Source organism: Sminthopsis crassicaudata, chromosome X (genome assembly GCF_048593235.1).
Source record: "Sminthopsis crassicaudata isolate SCR6 chromosome X, ASM4859323v1, whole genome shotgun sequence".
In the NCBI taxonomy this organism is placed as follows: domain Eukaryota; kingdom Metazoa; phylum Chordata; class Mammalia; order Dasyuromorphia; family Dasyuridae; genus Sminthopsis; species Sminthopsis crassicaudata.
The window spans coordinates 64,956,980-64,976,892 of NC_133623.1; the positions used below are offsets into that span (position 1 = coordinate 64,956,980).

At 38.6% G+C, this 19,913-nt stretch overlaps 1 long non-coding RNA gene across 1 annotated transcript; it reads left to right on the top strand.

Moving 5' to 3' along the window:
• Window positions 1–214: 214 nt before the first annotated feature.
• On the top strand, window positions 215–18,013 carry LOC141548242 (uncharacterized). Its single transcript, XR_012483853.1, has 2 exons — window positions 215–307; window positions 16,597–18,013. It is a non-coding gene; the product is annotated as an uncharacterized LOC141548242 (long non-coding RNA).
• The last annotated feature ends 1,900 nt before the right edge of the window (window positions 18,014–19,913 follow it).

The following is a 19,913-nucleotide window of genomic DNA, read 5'->3' on the forward strand; positions in this document are numbered from 1 at the left end:
ACCATTTATACAGTGCTTTTGCTAATCTCTGTCTGCTTCTTTAATTTCACTGTTGTGGGCTGTTTCCGTGGTGTTGTGATACCGGATTTCCTTATCTGTTTAACTGTTTTATCGCCAAGAAAACATAAGATTCTTGGGGTAAGGTCTTCTCCTCTACTTTTTGTCTTTTCTGTGTTTTGTAGAGAGGTTCCTGAAGTCTGCTCACTCCTGCCCTGTCAGATGTTGGGCTTTCCTCCCTCCTGCTTTGACACTGGAGTTCCTTGTCTGTTTAACTGTTTTATCACCAAGAAAACATAAGCTTCTTGGGGTAAGGCCTTCTCATCTTCTTTTTGTCTTTTCTGTGTTTTGTATACACTTTTCTAAAGTTTGTTCATTGCTCACCTGCCAGTACTTGAGGTTCCCTCCCTCCTGTTTTGACACTGGATTTCCTTTTCTGTTTAACTGTTTTTTATTGCCAGTAAAACCTATGTTCGTTGAGGCATATGAGGTATGTTTCGGGTTTTGTTTTTGTTTTTTCGTTTTTTTCCCTTGTGCCTTGTACCCAGTAGTCTTTGAATACTGAGATTTACTTGTTAGACTGGTTTGGATTCCACCACCTGTTCTGCGACCATTTGCTGAATGCTTTTCCTGATCTCTATCCCCTCCCTACATTTCACTGGTTGGGGCTCTTTCTGTCCTGTTTTGATACGGGATTTCCTTGTCTGTTTTAACTGCTTTCTTGCCAGTAAAACCCAGGTTCCTTTAGGTAGGGTCTTCTCATCTTTTTTTTTTTTTTTTTTTTTTTTTTTTTTTTTTGTTGTTGTTGTTGTTGTTGTTGTTGTTGTTTTGTTTGTTTATTTTTCCTGTGCCTTGTACATACAGTAGCCTTTGAATACTGAGATGTTCATGTTACACTGATTTGGATTCCATCAACTGTTCTGAGGCCATTTCCGGAATGCTTTTCCTGATCTCTATCCCCTCCTTACATTTCACTGATTGGGGCTGTTTCCCTTTTGCTGTGACACGGCATTTCCTCGTCCATTTGTCAGTGTTATCCCCAGGAAAAATTAAGTTTGTTGAAGTTTGGAAATCTCTATTTTTTCCTCTTCCCATTGTCTTATATATAATATACTTTCAATAAGTAGCTTTGCATCTTTAATTGGATTGGGTTCCACCAAAGCCTTCCATAACTGGAGCAGGATCCTTTTCCTGATGTCTGTCCCCTTCCCTTCTGTCAGTTACTGAGGGCATTTTCCCCCATTAGTGATATTTGATATGATTCTTTGTGTAATTGCTTTATTCCCAATAAAATTTAGGTTTGTTGAGGTAGGGACTCTTCCTCCTGGTTTTTCGATCCTGTATCTTGTATATTGTAGGCATTCAGTGCTTCAATTTACCTCTATGATGATTGGTTTGGGTTCTACCCACATGATTCTTACCACCTCCAGGACTGGAATGATTGTTCTAACTGGTCTGTTATACCTTCCAGGAAGCTTTTCCTGATCTATGTCCTCTTTCCTTCTGTCAGTTCTTGAGGGTATTTTCCCCCATTAATGATATTTGATTTGATTCTCTGTGTAACTGCTTTATTCCCCCCAAAACTTAACTTCATTGAGGTAGAGACTCCTCCTCTTGATTTTTCGTGCCTGTGCCTTGGATATTGTAGGCCTTCAATACTTTGATTTACCTCTAGGATTGGTCTGGATTCTACCAACTGTTCTGAGACCATTTACGGAATGCTTTTGCTGATCTCTATCCCCTGCTTACATTTCACTGGTTGGGGCTGTTTCCCTCCTACTGTGATCCTCCATTTCCTTGTATACATTTTCCTGAAGCCTGTTCACTCCCCACCTGTCAGTTGTTGAGTTCTTCTCCCTCCCGCTTTGACCCTGGATTTTCTTGTCTGTTTAACTGTTTTATTGCCAGTAAAGCCTATGTTTGTTGAGGTAGGGGCTTCTCATCTTGGTTTTTTCCCTTTATTTTGTATATTGAGGGTCTTCAATACTTAGATTTACTTGTTGGATTGTAATAGATTCCACCAACATGTGTCTTACACCTTCAGGTTTGGATTGGATGTTACCACCTGGTCCATTATACCTTCCAGGAAACTTTTCCTGATCTCTGTCTTTTCCCTGCCTCTCCCTGGTTCAGGCTGTCTCCTTCTTGGAGTGACATTGATTTTCTTTCTATGTTCAACTCTTTTATCTCCAGCAAAACATAATCTTCTTGAGGCAAGGGTCTTCTCATCTTGTTTTTGTCTTTCCTGTGATCCCTATACAGTTTTCTGAAGACTGTTCACTCCCCACCTGTCAGTTGTTGAGACTATTTCCTCCTGCTTTGACACTGGTCTGTTTAACTGTTATCACCAGTAAAAGCTAAGTTTGTTGAGGTAGGGTCTTCTAATTTTGGTTTTCTTTTTCTAGTGCCTTTTTTTTCTAGGCATTCACTACTGAGATTTGCTTATTGATTTATTGGATTCCACCAGTTGTTCTTGGACCACCTGTGGAAAGCTTTTTGTGATCTCTATCCCCTCTCCATGGCTTAAAGGTTGAGACTATCTCCCTCCTGCTGTGACATTTTATTTCATTCTGTGTTTAACTGTTTTATCTCCAATAAAACCTAAGTTTGTTGAGGTAGGGCTTTTTCTTCATGTTTTTCTCTTTCAAGGGCCTTGTGTCTTGTAGGCCTTCAGTATGTAGATTTGCACGTTGGATTGGATTCCACTAACTGTTCTGTTACTAGGTCTAGGAAGCTTTTCCTTATCTCTGTCCCTTCTCCATGTCTCAAAGATTCAGGCTGTCTCCCTCCTGCAGTGACATTGGATTTCATTCTGTGTTGAAGTTTTATCCCCAATAAAACCTAAGTTTCATGCAGGAGGGATGTTACTTTTTGTTTTTCTAACCCATTATATACAGTAGGCCTTCAATGTTTAGATTGGGTTGTTGGCTTCGATTGTATTCCACCACATAATCTGTTACAAGCTGTAGCATCATGTCTTGATCTAGATCCCCTCCCTGTCAGTTATTGAGGATTTTTTCCTCCTGCTGTAACAATGGATTTCATCCTCTGTTTAACTCTTTTATCCTAAGAAAAACATAAGTTTATTTAGGTCGGTATTCCTTATTTTGTGTTTCTCTTTCCAGTGTCTTGTATATAGTAGGCCTTCAAAACTTAGATGTGCTTGTTGGATTGGATTGGATTCCACCCACTGGTCCCCTACCACGTTCAGGAAGATTGTTCCGAACTCTATCCCCTCTGGCCCTGTCATTTGTTGATGCTGACTCCCTGATGGAGGGACAATGGATTTCATTCCCTATGTAACTGTTTTATCCCCACTAAAAGTTAAGTTTTTTGATGTAGGGACTTTCCATCTTGTCTTTTTCTTTCTAGTGCTTTGTATATATATATATATGTATATATATATATATATTTCTAGTTCTTTGTGTATATATATATATATATATGTTTGCAATATTTAGATTTGCTCTTTTGACATACATGTTTGCAATATTTAGATTTGCTCTTTCGATAAGATTGGATTCCACCAACTAGTCCAGTACTTTCAACCGGAAGCTTTTCCTGATCTCTATCTGCTTCTCACCTGTCAGTTGTTGAGGCTATCTTTCCCCTGTTATGACACTATATTTATCTGATTACCTGTTTTATCACCATTAAAACCTAAGTTTCTTGAGGTAGGGACTTCTCATTTTGTTTTTTTTTTTTGTTTTTTTTCTTCCTGCTATCTTGTATACAGTAGGCCTTCAATACTTAGATTGGCCTGTTGGATTGGATTGGATTCCACTAACTGGTCCCTAACACCTCCAGGAAGCTTTTCCTGATCTCTGTTCCCTCTCCACCTGCCACTTGTGGAGGCTGTCTCCCTCCTGCTGTGACACTGGGTTTCCTTGTCTGTTTGTTTTATTCCCAGCAAAACATAAGTTTCTTGAGGTGGGGACTTCTCATATTGATTTATTTTCCTAGTTCCTTCTCTGTAGTAGGCCTTCGATACTTAGATGTGCTTGTTGGATTGGGTTCCTCCAACTGGTCCCTCACCACCTACAGAAACTTTTTCCTTTCTCTGTCCCCTTCCCGCCTGTCACTGGTTGGGGCTGTCTCCCTCCTGCTGTGACACTGGATTTCATTTTCTGTTTAACTGTTTTATCCCCAGTAAAACATTAGTTTCTTGAGGTTGGGTCTTCTAATCTTGTTTTTTCCTTCTTTTGCCTTGTATCTTGTAGGCCTTCAATCCTTAGATTTGCTTGTTGAATTGGATCAGTTTCCACTAACTGTTCCATAGCGGTGAATTCTTCTAATACCTCTCTCTTGGCCCCTCTAAACACTATCCCCTTGTCTTGACTTCCTTAACCCCTACCTTCCAAAGGAGAGGAAGCCATCTTTTTTTTTTATTCACAGTTTATGTAAGTTTTATTTTCTATTTAAAATCACATCATTGAACCTGTACTTCAGTGGGTTACATTTCTCCAAGGCCCTACATTTCTCCAAGTAGAATATGAGGCAAAATCGAGTACAATAAAACTTAGCTGAATCTACCTTTGTAGAGAATAGTGTGTTGTGGGTAATTCACATATAACCTGAAAAACCTCATTTGTTTTAACCTGTTGATGAAAACCTTTGTAAAAATGCTTTCATGATTTTCTTCTTTAGTAGACTTAACATAAATTTGCTTTGAAAGTTTATGATATTACATTCTTGGGTCATTTTTTTCAATATTAGTTAACATAAGATCATAAAATTAAGTCTGGCAGATTCCCTGGACACCATCTACACCATCAAATACGATTGAGAAAAAAAGATTGTATGATATAAAAAGAATACTGAACGTAGAATCACAATCTGAATTTCAGTTGAGGTTCAACTGCTTACATGATGTGGGATAAAACATCCAAACCCAAAGAGGCCATCTAGTCTAACTTTTGTCCCCATGTGCAAGACTCTTAGTGACAGCTCTGCCTGCTAATATTACACAGGCCCTACTGACTGAAAGGTAGTCTGAGATGGGCTAGGGACCCAGACCAACCTGTACCAGGGCTTCTTGGACCCTTGTTAAAGAAGTTTGGGGAGACCCTTTTAATGTGACTCTTTTGCCATCTAGTGGCTCGTGACGTTGCTACAATCCGAGTTTCATAACTTCATGCCAACAAATCATTTTGCCAATGGCCATATTTGTATATATTTCTTTAAGAACACACTGTTTGAGCTATAAATTCATTGTCTTATACAATTCTTATTCTTTATATGTTGTGCTTATTGATAACTATCAAGTTGATAATAAAAAGAATTATTTTTAAAATACCTTTTTTTCTCCTTCTGTCTTCTCTTTCTCCTTCTGTCTCGCTCCTCTCTTGTTGTTCTCTCTTCCTCTTTCTCTTGCTGTTCTCTCTTCCTCTTTGTCATCTTTCAGCTCTTCTCCCATCCTGAAATGAGGAACCATTTCTTGATTAACTCACCACAAAGGGTTAATTTCAGCCCATGCCCTGGCCTGCTTGTCCAGTCATTCCCCCATTACTTTCATAATGGGGGCTATGAGTAAGTGAAAGTCAGTAATTGGAACTCTAGTCAGCTTGTTATCTCCTTTTATCAGGAAACCTCCCATTGTTCTTGTGACTCTAGAATGTCCCTGCTGGCATTTTACAGGACAGGCACTACAGGATGAAGTGAACAGGGTGGACAGAGTGCTAATGCTGCTGTCCAGAAAGATCTGTGACCATGGGCAAATCACTTCCCCTTTGGCTGCCTCTATCTCTTTTTCTGTGAAATGGGCATAATAGTAACACTTACCTTCCAGGGTTGTTATAAGGATCAAATGAGATTGATACTTGTGAAGCTTTTTACTAGAAAACTGCTAGATGAAATAATTATCCTTGGAAGATACAGTTGAAAATCAGGAGGGTAAATGACTTGCTCTCAGCCAAAGGCTCCAGCCTGGGGGGTTTGGATGCTAATCTCCCAAATGCCACAATCCTGGTTTCTCCCTCACCTGCTGCCCTGCCCCTCATTGTTGACCTCAGCCAGCCCTGCTTTGCTGTCCTCCTGACCCCTCCCCTAAGTCAGTGATGCTTTGAGTGGTCATTTCCAGAAAGAAGCAAAAAAACCGAAGCCATTGTTTTGCCCTGGCCACTTTTGTCATAATCTGGAGAAGCCCAGGGCCCCCTTCCTCACAATAACGTTATTAAAACATTTTAAAAAGCTCCATAAAGTTACAAATTATATTAAAATGGTATAGTAGAGATTGGTTTTGCTTGAAAAGTTAGATGAGAGATCCAAAGCCTTTTTTCTGCCCTGGCCCCTTTTGTCATAATCTGTAGAATTCCAGGGCCCCCTTCCTCACAATCATGTTTTTAGAACATATTTGAAAGAACCACACAAGCTTACAAATTGTACTGAAAGCCAGTGATGGGAAACTTAATAAATGCAAGTTTACAGACCCCATATGAAGAGCCCTTGGCCTGGATGGTCTCATGACCTTCTCTGACAAAATTCCAGAATTCTTTAACAATCCGTTAACTGCCCTGTACAGAGTAGAATGAACCCAGGTTATCTGGCTCCAAGCCTGGGGGTTGGATTCCATTCTCCCAAATGCCACAATCCTAGTCTTTCCCTCACCTGATACCCTGCCCTCATTGTTGATGTTAGCCATCCCTACTTTGCTAACCTCCAGAGACATCCCCTAAATCAGTGCACCTTTGAGTGGTCATTTCCAGGAAGAAGCAAAAAAAAGAAGCCTTTGTTCTGCCCTGGCCACTTTTCTCACAATCTGGAGAAGGCAGGGCCCCCTTCGTCACAGCTTTATTTTTAAAACATTTGAAAAAGTTCCATAAAGTTACAAATTGTATTAAAAATAATGTAGTAGAGATTGGGTTTGGTTTAAAAGTTAGATTAGATGAGAGATCCTTAGCGATTTTTCCACCCTGGCCTTTTTTGTCATAATCTGGAGAAGCCAAGGGCCCACTTCCCCACAATCCTGTTTCTAGAACATTTCAAAAAGCTCAATAAAGTTATAAATTGTATTAAAATGGTATAGTAGAGATTGGTTTTGGTTTGCAGGTTAGATTAGATGAGAAACCCTTAGCCTTTTCTCTGCCCTGGCCCCTTTTGTCATAATCTGGAGAAGTCCAAGGACTACTTCATCACAGCTCTGTTTTAAAACATTTTTAAAAGCTCCATAAAGTTACAAATTGTGTTAAAAATAATGTAGTAGAGATTAGTTTTGGTTTAAAAGATAGATTAAATGAGAGATCCTTACCCTTTTTTCTGCCCTGGCCTCTTTTGTCATAATCTGGAGAAGCCCAGGGCCCTGTTCCTCACAATCATGTTTTTAGAACATTTGAAAAAGTTCCATAAAGTTACAAATTGTATAAAAAATAATGTAGTAGAGATTGGTTTTGGTTTAAAAGTTAGATTAGATGAGAGACCCTTAACCTTTTTTCTACCCTGGCTTCTTTTGTCATAATCTGGAGAAGCCCAAGGTCCCCTTTGTCACAGCTATGTTTTTAAAACATTTCAAAAAGCTCCATAAAGGTACAAATTTTATGAAAATGGTATAGTAGAGATTGGATTTGTTTTGCAGGTTAGATTAGGTGAGAGACCCTTACAATTTTTTCTGCCCTGGCCCGTTTTGTCATAATCTGGAGAAGCCCAGCGCCCCCTTCATCACAGCTATGTTTTAAAACATTTTAAAAAGCTCCATAAAGTTGGAAATTGTGTTAAAATGGTATAGTAGAGGTTGCTTTGGGTTTAAAGGTTAGATTAGATGAGAGACCCTTACAATTTTTTCTGCCCTGGCCTCTTTTGTCATAATCTGGAGAAGCCCAGGGGCCCCCTACATCACAGCTATGTTTTAAAACATTTTAAAAAGCTCCATAAAGTTGGAAATGTTGTTAAAATCGTATAGTAGAGGTTGATTTGGATTTAAATGTTCGATTAGATGAGAGACCCTTAGCCTTTTTTCTGCCCTGGCCTCTTTTGTCATAATCTGGAGAAGCCCAGGGGCCCCTTACTCACAGCTATGTTTTAAAACATTTCATAAAGCTCCATAAAGGTACAAATTTTATGAAAATGGCATAGTAGAGATTGGTTTTGTTTTGCAGGTTAGATTAGATGAGAGACCCTTACAATTTTTTCTGCCCTGGCCCCTTTTGTCATAATCTAGAGAAGCCCAGCGCCCCCTTCGTCACAACTATGTTTTAAAACATTTAAAAAAGCTCCATAAAGTTACAAATTGTGTTAAAAATAATGTAGTAGAGATTGGTTTTGGTTTAAAAGTTAGGTTAAATGAGAGATCCTTAGCCATATTTCTGCCCAGGCCTCTTTTGTCATAATCTGGAGAAGCCCAGGGCCCTGTTCCTCACAATCATGTTTTTAGAACATTTGAAAAAGTTCCATGAAGGTACAAATTGTGTTAAAAATAATGTAGTAGAGATTGGTTTAGGTTTAAAAGTTAGATTAGGTGAGAGACCCTTACCCTTTTTTCTTCCCTGGCCTCTTTTGTCATAATCTAGAGAAGCCCAGCGCCCGCTTCGTCACAGCTATGTTTTAAAACATTTTAAAAAGCTCCATAAAGTTGGAAATTGTGTTAAAATGGTATAGTAGAGGTTGCTTTGGGTTTAAAGGTTAGATTAGATGAGAGACCCTTAACCTTTTTTCTGCCCTGGCCTCTTTTGTCATAATCTGGAGAAGCCCAAGGCCCCCTACATCACAGCTATGTTTTAAAACATTTTAAAAAGCTCCATAAAGTTACAAATTGTATTAAAAATAATGTAGTAGAGATTGGTTTTGGTTTAAAAGTTAGATTAGATGAGACATCCAAAGCCTTTTTTCTGCTCTGCCCCTTTTTGTCATAATCTGGAGAAGCCCAAGGCCCCCTTCATCACAGCTATGTTTTAAAACATTTTAAAAAGCTCCATAAAGTTGGAAATTGTGTTAAAATGGTATAGTAGAGGTTGATTTGGGTTTAAATGTTCGATTAGATGAGAGACCCTTAGCCTTTTCTCTGCCCTGGCCTCTTTTGTCATAATCTGGAGAAGCCCAGGGGCCCCTTACTCACAGCTATGTTTTAAAACATTTCAAAAAGCTCCATAAAGGTACAAATTTTATGAAAATGGCATAGTAGAGATTGGTTTTGTTTTGCAGGTTAGATTAGGTGAGAGACCCTTACAATTTTTTCTGCCCTGGCCTCTTTTGTCATAATCTAGAGAAGCCCAGCGCCCCCTTTGTCACAGCTATGTTTTAAAACATTTAAAAAAGCTCCATAAAGTTACAAATTGTGTTAAAAATAATGTAGTAGAGATTGGTTTTGCTTTAAAAGTTAGATTAGATGAGAGACCCTTAGCCTTTTCTCTGCCCTGGCCCCTTTTGTCATAATCTGGAGAAGTCCAAGGACTACTTCGTCACAGCTCTGTTTTAAAACATTTTTTAAAGCTCCATAAAGTTACAAATTGTGTTAAAAATAATGTAGTAGAGATTAGTTTTGGTTTAAAAGTTAGATTAAATGAGAGATCCTTACCCTTTTTTGTGCCCTGGCCTCTTTTGTCATAATCTGGAGAAGCCCAGGGCCCTGTTCCTCACAATCATGTTTTTAGAACATTTGAAAAAGTTCCATAAAGTTACAAATTGTATAAAAAATAATGTAGTAGAGATTGGTTTAGGTTTAAAAGTTGGATTAGGTGAGAGACCCTTAAACTTTTTTCTGCTCTGCGCCTTTTTGTCATAATCTGGAGAAGTCCTAGGCCCCCTTCGTCACAGCTCTGTTTTAAAACATTTTTAAAAGCTCCATAAAGTTACAAATTGTGTTAAAAATAATGTAGTAGAGATTAGTTTTGGTTTAAAAGTTAGATTAAATGAGAGATCCTTACCCTTTTTTGTGCCCTGGCCTCTTTTGTCATAATCTGGAGAAGCCCAAGGCCCTGTTCCTCACAATCATGTTTTTAGAACATTTGAAAAAGTTCCATAAAGTTACAAATTGTATAAAAAATAATGTAGTAGAGATTGGTTTAGGTTTAAAAGTTGGATTAGGTGAGAGACCCTTAAACTTTTTTCTGCTCTGCGCCTTTTTGTCATAATCTGGAGAAGTCCTAGGCCCCCTTCGTCACAGCTCTGTTTTAAAACATTTTTAAAAGCTCCATAAAGTTACAAATTGTGTTAAAAATAATGTAGTAGAGATTAGTTTTGGTTTAAAAGTTAGATTAGATGAGACATCCAAAGCCTTTTTTCTGCTCTGCCCCTTTTTGTCATAATCTGGAGAAGCCCAAGACCCCCTTCGTCACGGCTATGTTTTTAAAACATTTCAAAAAGCTCCATAAAGGTACAAATTTTATGAAAATGGCATAGTAGAGATTGGTTTTGTTTTGCAGGTTAGATTAGATGAGAGACCCTTACAATTTTTTCTGCCTTGGCCCGTTTTGTCATAATCTGGAGAAGCCCAAGGCCCCTTCGTCACAGCTATGTTTTAAAACATTTTAAAAAGCTCCATAAAGTTGGAAATTTTGTTAAAATCGTATAGTAGAGGTTGATTTGGGTTTACATGTTCGATTAGATGAGAGACCCTTACCCTTTTTTCTTCCCTGAACTCTTTTGTCATAATCTGGAGAAGCCCAGCGGCCCCTTACTCACAGCTATGTTTTAAAACATTTTAAAAAGCTCCATAAAGTTACAAATTGTATTAAAAATAATGTAGTAGAGATTGGTTTTGGTTTAAAAGTTAGATTAGATGAGAGACCCTTAACCTTTTTTCTACCCTGGCCTCTTTTGTCATAATCTGGAGAAGCCCAAGGTCCCCTTTGTCACAACTATGTTTTAAAATATTTCATAAAGCTCCATAAAAGTACAAATTTTATGAAAATGGTATAGTAGAGATTGGATTTGTTTTGCAGGTTAGATTAGATGAGAGACCCTTACAATTTTTTCTGCCCTGACCTCTTTTGTCATAATCTGGAGAAGCCCAGGGCCCCCTACATCACAGCTATGTTTTAAAACATTTTAAAAAGCTCCATAAAGTTGGAAATGTTGTTAAAATCGTATAGTAGAGGTTGATTTGGGTTTAAATGTTCGATTAGATGAGAGACCCTTACCCTTTTTTCTGCCCTGGCCTCTTTTGTCATAATCTGGAGAAGCCCAGGGGCCCCTTACTCACAGCTATGTTTTTAAACATTTCATAAAGCTCCATAAAGGTACAAATTTTATGAAAATGGTATAGTAGAGATTGGTTTTGTTTTGCAGGTTAGATTAGATGAGAGACCCTTACAATTTTTTCTGCCCTGGCCCCTTTTGTCATAATCTAGAGAAGCCCAGCGCCCCCTTCATCACAGCTATGTTTTAAAACATTTAAAAAAGCTCCATAAAGTTACAAATTGTGTTAAAAATAATGTAGTAGAGATTAGTTCAGTTTTAAAAGTTAGATTAGGTGAGAGACCCTTACCCTTTTTCTATCCTGGCCTCTTTTGTCATAATCTGGAGAAGCCCAAGGCCCCCTTCGTCACAGCTGTGTTTTAAAACATTTTTAAAAGCTCCATAAAGTTGGAAATTGTGTTAAAATGGTATAGTAGAGGTTGCTTTGGGTTTAAAGGTTAGATTACGTGAGAGACCCTTAACCTTTTTTCTGCCCAGGCCTCTTTTGTCATAATCTGGAGAAGCCCAAGGCCCCCTACATCACAGCTATGTTTTAAAACATTTTTAAAAGCTCCATAAAGTTACAAATTGTATTAAAAATAATGTAGTAGAGATTAGTTTTGGTTTAAAAGTTAGATTAGATGAGACATCCAAAGCCTTTTTTCTGCTCTGCCCCTTTTTGTCATAATCTGGAGAAGCCCAAGGCCCCCTTCATCACAGCTATGTTTTAAAACATTTTTAAAAGCTCCATAAAGTTACAAATTGTATTAAAAATAATGTAGTAGAGATTAGTTTTGGTTTAAAAGTTAGATTAGATGAGACATCCAAAGCCTTTTTTCTGCTCTGCCCCTTTTTGTCATAATCTGGAGAAGCCCAAGACCCCCTTCGTCACAGCTATGTTTTAAAACATTTTAAAAAGCTCCATAAAGTTGGAAATTGTGTTAAAATGGTATAGTAGAGGTTGCTTTGGGTTTAAAGGTTAGATTAGGTGAGAGACCCTTACAATTTTTTCTGCCCTGGCCCCTTTTGTCATAATCTAGAGAAGCCCAGCGCCCCCTTTGTCACAGCTATGTTTTAAAACATTTTAAAAAGCTCCAGAAAGTTACAAATTGTGTTAAAAATAATGTAGTAGAGATTGGTTTTGGTTTAAAAGTTAGATTAAATGAGAGATCCTTAGCCATATTTCTGCCCAGGCCTCTTTTGTCATAATCTGGAGAAGCCCAAGGCCCTGTTCCTCACAATCATGTTTTTAGAACATTTGAAAAAGTTCCATGAAGGTACAAATTGTGTTAAAAATAATGTAGTAGAGATTGGTTTAGGTTTAAAAGTTAGATTAGGTGAGAGACCCTTACCCTTTTTCTATCCTGGCCTCTTTTGTCATAATCTGGAGAAGCCCAAGGCCCCCTTCGTCACAGCTGTGTTTTAAAACATTTTTAAAAGCTCCATAAAGTTGGAAATTGTGTTAAAATGGTATAGTAGAGGTTGCTTTGGGTTTAAAGGTTAGATTAGATGAGAGACCCTTAACCTTTTTTCTGCCCAGGCCTCTTTTGTCATAATCTGGAGAAGCCCAAGGCCCCCTACATCACAGCTATGTTTTAAAACATTTTTAAAAGCTCCATAAAGTTACAAATTGTATTAAAAATAATGTAGTAGAGATTAGTTTTGGTTTAAAAGTTAGATTAGATGAGACATCCAAAGCCTTTTTTCTGCTCTGCCCCTTTTTGTCATAATCTGGAGAAGCCCAAGACCCCCTTCGTCACAGCTATGTTTTAAAACATTTTAAAAAGCTCCATAAAGTTGGAAATTGTGTTAAAATGGTATAGTAGAGGTTGCTTTGGGTTTAAAGGTTAGATTAGGTGAGAGACCCTTACAATTTTTTCTGCCCTGGCCCCTTTTGTCATAATCTAGAGAAGCCCAGCGCCCCCTTTGTCACAGCTATGTTTTAAAACATTTTAAAAAGCTCCAGAAAGTTACAAATTGTGTTAAAAATAATGTAGTAGAGATTGGTTTTGGTTTAAAAGTTAGATTAAATGAGAGATCCTTAGCCATATTTCTGCCCAGGCCTCTTTTGTCATAATCTGGAGAAGCCCAAGGCCCTGTTCCTCACAATCATGTTTTTAGAACATTTGAAAAAGTTCCATGAAGGTACAAATTGTGTTAAAAATAATGTAGTAGAGATTGGTTTAGGTTTAAAAGTTAGATTAGGTGAGAGACCCTTACCCTTTTTTCTGCCCTGGCCTCTTTTGTCATAATCTGGAGAAGCCCAGGGGCCCCTTACTCACAGCTATGTTTTAAAACATTTCAAAAAGCTCCATAAAGGTACAAATTTTATGAAAATGGCATAGTAGAGATTGGTTTTGTTTTGCAGGTTAGATTAGGTGAGAGACCCTTACAATTTTTTCTGCCCTGACCTCTTTTGTCATAATCTAGAGAAGCCCAGCGCCCCCTTTGTCACAGCTATGTTTTAAAACATTTAAAAAAGCTCCATAAAGTTACAAATTGTGTTAAAAATAATGTAGTAGAGATTGGTTTTGGTTTAAAAGTTAGATTAAATGAGAGATCCTTACCCTTTTTTCTGCCCTAGCCTCTTTTGTCATAATCTGAAGAAGCCCAAGGCCCTGTTCCTCACAATCATGTTTTTAGAACATTTGAAAAAGTTCCATAAAGTTACAAATTGTATAAAAAATAATGTAGTAGAGGTTGTTTTTGGTTCAAAAGTTAGATTGAATAAGAGATCATGGGCCATTTTTCTACCCTGGCCCTTTTTGTCATAATCTGGAGAAGCCCAGGGCCCCCTTTCGTCACAATGATGTTTTTACAACATTTCAAAAAGCTCCACAATGTTACAAATTGTATTAAAATGGAATACTAGACATTGGTTTTGGTTTACAGGTTAGATTAGATGACAGGTCATTAACCTTTTTTCTGCCCTGGCCCCTTTTACCATAATCTGGAGAAGCCCTGGGCTCCCTTCCTTACAGCTATGTTTTTAAAACATTTAAAAAAGCTCCATAAAGTTATAAATTACATTAAAATAATATAGTAGAGATTGGTTTAGGTTTAAAAGTTATATTAGATGAGAGATCCTTAGCCTTTTCTCTGTTTTGGCTTCTTTTGCCATAATCTGGAGAAGCCCAGGGCCCCCTTCCTCACAATCTTGTTTTTAGAACATATTTGAAAGAACCACACAAGCTTCCAAATTGTACTGAAAGGCAGTGATGGGAAACTTAATAAATGCAAGTTTACAGACCTCATTTGAAGAGCCCTTGGCCTGGATGGTCTCATGACCTCCACTGACAAAATTCCAGAATTCTTTGAACAATCTGTTAACTGCCCTGTACCGAGTAGAATGAACCCAGGTTATCTGGCTCCAAGCCTGGGGGTTGCATTCCATTCTCCCAAATGCCACAATCCTGGTCTTTTCCCTCCCCTGCTACCATGCCCTCATTGTTGACCTTAACCAGCCCTGCTTTTCGAACCTTCTGACCCCTCCCCTAAGTCAGTGCTGCTTTGAGTGGTCATTTCCAGGAAGAATCAAAAAAAAAAAAAAGAAGCCTTTGTTCTGCCCTGGACCCTTTTGTCACAATCTGGGGAAGCCCAGGGCCCCCTTCCTCAAAATCACGTTATTATTATTATATTACAACATTTAAAAAAGCCCCATGAAGTTACAAATTGTATTAGAAATGGTATACTACAGATTGGTTTTGGTTTACAAATTAGATTAGATGAGAGACCCTTACCCTTTTTTCTGCCCTGGCCCCTTTTGTCATAATCTGAAGAAGCCCAAGGCCCCTTTCCTCACAATCATGTTTTTAGAACATTTCAAAAAGCTCCACAAAGTTACAAATTGTATTAAAATGGGATAGTAGAGATTGGTTTGGGTTTCCAGGTTAGATTAGATGAGAGACCCTTAGCCTTTTTTCTGCCCTGGCCCCTTTTGTCATAATCTGGAGAAGCCCAGGGCCCCCTTCCTCATAATCATGTTTTTAGAACCTTTCAAAAAGTTCCATAAAGTTACAAATTGTATTCGAAATGGGATAGTAGAGATTGGTTTTGGTTTAAAAGTTAGATTAGCCATTTCTCTGCCCTGATTTTTTTTTTGTCATAATCTGGAGACCCTGGGGCCCCCTTCCTCACAATCATGTTATTAAAATATTTCAAAAAGCTCCATAAAGTTACACATTGTATTAAAATGGTATAGTAGAGATTGGGTTTTGGTTTCCAGGTTAGATTAGATGAGGGATCCTTGAACAATGATTTGGGGCTCAGAGGACAGTTCTCAATAGGTCACAGCTAAATCCCTCCCCTTTCCAGGTCTTGTTTGTGGAAATTACATTTAACCCAGGCCCGTACCTCCTGCTGGGTCGTCAAGTGTCTCCTCTGGGTCCTTAGGGCTTAGTGTTTCTAAGAGATGGAGCCACTCTCCTCTCCTCCTGGATCTGTGGTACAATCTCAGGGATTTAAGGCGCCTCAGAGGTTACTCCCCCCTCTCCATCACCATGAATTCTATTTTCTGTGCTAAATAGCCCTCGTTTCTTTAATTGAACAGGGGTGTTTTAGGCTCACCAGAATTCAGCAGATCATTTGGAGACGTTCAAACATCATGTCCAACTGTCAATTCCTTCTGTAATTTTGAAGAAGACATTTCCCCTCCCTGGGCCTTAGTATCTTTTTTTTTTTCTTTTGGTAAAATGATCAGTGATTCTTTATGTGGCCTCAGTTTTCCCCTCTGTTAAATGAGAGGATTGGACAAGCTAGCATGACTGAGGTTTTTTCCAGCTTGGGAAGTATATGATCTTAGGCCGATCACTTCCTCTCCTCAGTTTCTTTCTCTATAAAGTGATCAGTGATTGATTCTTTATGTGACCCTCCTCTTCTTGAACCTCAGTTCCCCCTTCTTTTAAATGAGAGAACTGGACAAGCTAGCATGACTCTGAGATTTTGTTCCAACTTTAGATGCACTCTCTCCCTCTCTAAAATGATCAGTGATCCTTCATGTGACTTTCCCCTCCCTGGGCCTCAGTTTCTCCCTCTGTAAAATGAAGAGACTGAATCAGATGGCCAATTAGGTCCCTTCCAACTCTAATCTAGACTTAAATTTGAGTCTAGGCTCTGCATTATATTACAAGTGTGACCTTGGTGTGACCTTGGCATGGGCCTTCTCTGCTATATAAAATGATAACCTTGAAGATTCCTTCCCAACTGTTTGGAACTGAATGGCACCAAGGGTGAGGGAATGTTATGGGGTCCAACAATTCTAAATGGGAACAATCTAGCATGGACAACCTAGGCTAGGGCTGGATCCTATACCATGCTGCCCCTCCCTCCTTTCCTGGGTTGACAGTTGGCCAAACAATCAGGCCTTAGGTCGCAAGCTCCCATTGTGACACGGCTAGGCTAAATGTATTTAAAGAGCAGACTGAGGCTTGAATACTAGCATTTTTTCATACATTCCTCTCTTAACATCTCCGTGTCCTTTAATCTTCTCTTAAGAGATGGATCATCAACAAGAACAAGGAGAAAATACTGAATCTAACACCTCGGTGGGGTCTAAAAAAACCCAGAAGCAAAGAAACACTGTCTATCAAATGCCATCTCGCTCAAGAGAGAGTCTTTATCACAAAGTAAACCAGCATAAAAACACCGACAAAACTGAGATCTCAAAAGCCAGCAACAGTCAAATTGCTAAAGTTGCAAAAAGCGTAACTCGAAAAAATCAGCACAAGGTTCCATTAAAACATCTTCTCACCCCGAATAATTCTTCTCCTTCAAGTTCTACTGATTCGTCATCAGAATGTGAAAGCTATCTTAATTCAGACTTCGGACTTGAACCGAGCAGTTCGCAAACAAGGGGATGGTCTAGTGGCATGGGATCACAAGTAATAACATCCTCGGACTCAGAAACACCAAGAGATCCAGAAATTGAGTCATCGGAAGACGTTAATACCCCAACAAATGACAATACCACCATGAAATTTTGGAGAAGGGAAACATCAGGGTCAAAAAGGTTATATTCGGTATCATCCAAAACTCCACGTAAGAACAACCCATACCTTAAGAAGAAGAGAAGATCTCGATAACAACTCATACCTTAAGAAGAAAAGATCACGATAAGACAGAAGGACAGTGAAAGTAACATCTCCAATGTAGGAACAACTAAAAACAACATTACATGGTCATCTTTTACCACGTGGAGGAATAACACAACATCATTACATGCTCATGTTCATCCTTTACCACCTGGAGGAACTCCATTACATGTTCATCCTTTACCACCTGGAGAATAACAACGTTACATGTTCATCCTTTACCACCTGGAGGAACTCCATTATATGTTCATCCTTTACCACCTGGAGTGTACATGTTCATCCTTTACCACCTAGAGGAACTCTATTACATGTTCATCCTTTACCACCTGGAGTGTACATGTTCATCCTTTACCACCTAGAAGAACAATTACAAAAACGTTACATGTTCATCCTTTACCACCTGGAGTGTACATGTTCATCCTTTACCACCTAGAAGAACAATTACAAAAACGTTACATGTTCATCCTTTACCACCTGGAGTGTACATGTTCATCCTTTACCACCTAGAACAATTACAAAAACGTTACATGTTCATCCTTTACCACCTGGAGTGTACATGTTCATCCTTTACCACCTAGAAGAACAATTACAAAAACGTTACATGTTCATCTTTTATCCACCTGGAGGAACAATTCCCAACATTACATGTTCATCCTTTACCAGGAGGAACAACGACGTTACGTGTTCATCCTTTACCACCAGGCAGAACAACAACTCCACCATTACATGTTCATCCTTTACCACCAGGAAGGGTTGTTTAAAGTTGTTTAGACCACCTACATTCTTTAGCAGGAATGAATAAAAATTGAACATTCACCCAATTGTTCTCTTTGATTTTGTGATGTGTGAATTGCTAGGCAGCAATTGGTAGAGGGGAGGAGGAAGGGGAGGAGAGGGAGAGGTCAGAGAGGAAAATGGGGTAGAGAGCATGCTTCCCAAATTCTTGCATCTTAGTTCCCTTTTCAAAGTTAGGATGAGTACTTTGGGCTAACTTGGACCAGGGACATGTGTTTGTACTCAGAATCATGTTTTTAAAATATTTTTAAAAGCTATATAATCTTACAAATTGTATTCAAAATGGGAAACAAAGGATTTTTTTTTGTTTACAGGTTAGATTAGAAGTCATTAAACTTTTTTCTACCCTGGCCCCTTTTGTCATAATCTGAAGAAGTTCAGGGCCCCCTTCTGTACAATCTTGTTATTAAAACATTTAAAAAAGCTCCATAAAGTTACAAATTGTATTAAAAATAATATAGTAGAGATGGGTTTTGGTTTAAAAGTTAGATTAGATGAGAGATCCATAGCCTTTTTTCTACCCTGGCCCCTTTTGTCACAATCTGGAGAAGCCCAGGGCCCCCTTCCCCACAATCCTGTTTCTAGAACATTTTAAAAAACTCCATTAAGTAAAAATTGTATTAGAAATGTTTTGGTACACATTGGTTTTGGTTTCCAGGTTAGATGAGAGACCCTTAGCCTTTTCTCTGCCCTGGCCCCTTTTGTCATAATCGGGAGAAGCCCAGGGCCCCTTCCTCACAGCTATGTTTTTAAAACATTTGAAAAAACTCCATAAAGTTACAAATTGTATTAAAATGGTACAGTAGAGGTTGGTTTGGATTTACAGGTTAGATTAGATGAGAGACCCTTACCCTTTTTTCTGCCCTGGCCTCTTTTGTCATAATCTGGAGAAGCCCAAGGCCCCCTTCATCACAGCTATGTTTTAAAACATTTTAAAAAGTTCCATAAAGTTACAAATTGTATTAAAATAATGTAGTAGACATTGGTTTTGGTTTCCAGGTTAGATTAGATGAGAGATCCTTAGCCATTTTTCTGCCCTGGCCTCTTTTGTCATAATCTGGAGAAGCCCAAGGTCCCCTTCCTCACAGCTATGTTTTTAGAACATTTGAAAAAGTTCCATAAAGTTACAAATTGTATTAAAATGGTGTAGTAGAGATTGGTTTTGCTTTAAAAGGTAGATTAGATGAGAGACCCTTAGCCTTTTCTCTGCCTTGGCCTCTTTTGTCCTAATCTGGAAAAGCCCAGGGCCCTCTTCCTCACAATCATGTTTCTAGAACATTTCAAAAAGCTTCATGAAGTTACAAATTGTATTAAAATGGTGTAGTAGACATTGGTTTTGGTTTCCAGGTTACATTAGGTGAGAGACCCTTAGCCTTTTCTCTGCCCTGGCCCCTTTTGTCATAATCTGAAAAAGTCTAGGGCCCCCTTCCTCACAATCATGTTTCCAGAACATTTCAAAAAGCTCCATAAAGGTACAAATTGTATTAAAATGGTGTAGTAGACATTGGTTTTGGTTTCCAGGTTAGATTAGGTGAGAGATCCTTAGCCTTTTCTCTGCCCTGGACCCTTTTGTCATAATCTGAAAAAGTCTAGGGCCCCCTTCCTCACAAGCATATTTCTAGAACATTTCACAAAGTTCCATGAAGTTACAAATTGTATTAAAATGGTGTAGTAGACATTGGTTTTGCTTTAAAAGGTAGATTAGATGAGAGACCTTAGCCTTTTCTCTGCCCTGGCCTCTTTTGTCCTAATCTGGAAAAGCCCAGGGCCCTCTTCCTCACAATCATGTTTCTAGAACATTTCAAAAAGCTCCATAAAGGTACAAATTCTATGAAAATCGTGTAGTAGACATTGGTTTTGGTTTCCGGGTTAGATTAGATGAGAGACCCTTAGCCTTTTCTCTGCCCTGGCCCCTTTTGTCATAAT